Source organism: Octopus bimaculoides, chromosome 8 (genome assembly GCF_001194135.2).
Source record: "Octopus bimaculoides isolate UCB-OBI-ISO-001 chromosome 8, ASM119413v2, whole genome shotgun sequence".
In the NCBI taxonomy this organism is placed as follows: Eukaryota; Metazoa; Mollusca; class Cephalopoda; order Octopoda; family Octopodidae; genus Octopus; species Octopus bimaculoides.
This window is the reverse complement of record NC_068988.1, coordinates 82,371,877-82,372,871: the sequence shown is the minus strand read 5'-3', so window position 1 is coordinate 82,372,871 and position 995 is coordinate 82,371,877.

The window sequence follows — 995 nt, the reverse complement described above, 5'->3', positions numbered from 1 at the left end:
ATATATACATATATGTATGTATGTATGTATGTATGTATATATATATACATATATATACATTTGCATATTTATTAACATGTCTAGGAAGGTTCAGATGCAAAATATGCAAGTTGCAGTAATGTACACACACACACACACACACACACACACACACACACATGCACACGCGCACAATTACACACACACATCTCCCCCCATCTGTGTGTGTGTATACATTGTAGCTGTCAACTCATAGATGATTATGACTGTCACTGACAATTTATCTTATCCTAGATGTTTAAGACAATGGTCGTCGGCAATGACTGTGCTGAAATTTAAAGTCAATAACAGCTGGCACAACACCAATAAGACTTTCACCTTTAAGCCAAGTAGTCCAGAAACAAGTAGGAGCAAGATCTCCAGCTTTGCCATGGAATGGGTATCATTTCAGAATTTCCTTCTCCTAGGCTGATGTTTAAACAAAACCTAGGAGGTCTACTTGTTATCAATATTTATACAAATAAGTTTAGTTTTATATTTGTATAATGTATCCTTCATATTTATATTCTATTTGTATAATATACCCTTTATACAACGAAACCCTTGTATAAAGTATCCCTTATATAATGTACCTTGTATATAATGTTGCTTTTATATTGTATTTATATAAAGTAAGCTTCATGTAATGTACACATTATATTGTATTATATAATGTGCCCATTATATAATATGCCCCTTATATAATGCTTCCATTATCTAGGACCAGATACTAGCTTCCTTTTTATTCCTTTGAATGAAAATAAAAAATATAAGATAAAGATAAGAGAGATATAAATCAATTTTATGTTTGCTTGGTTCAAAATCGTACCAATAGAAATAAGATAATTGACACACTTAGAAAATGGGAAACAGTTTTAAAATGTAAAAGTTTTGAAGGTTGTGAGCAATTATGCCTTTACTAACTAGAGCCCACACACACACACACACACACACACACACACACACACACACACACA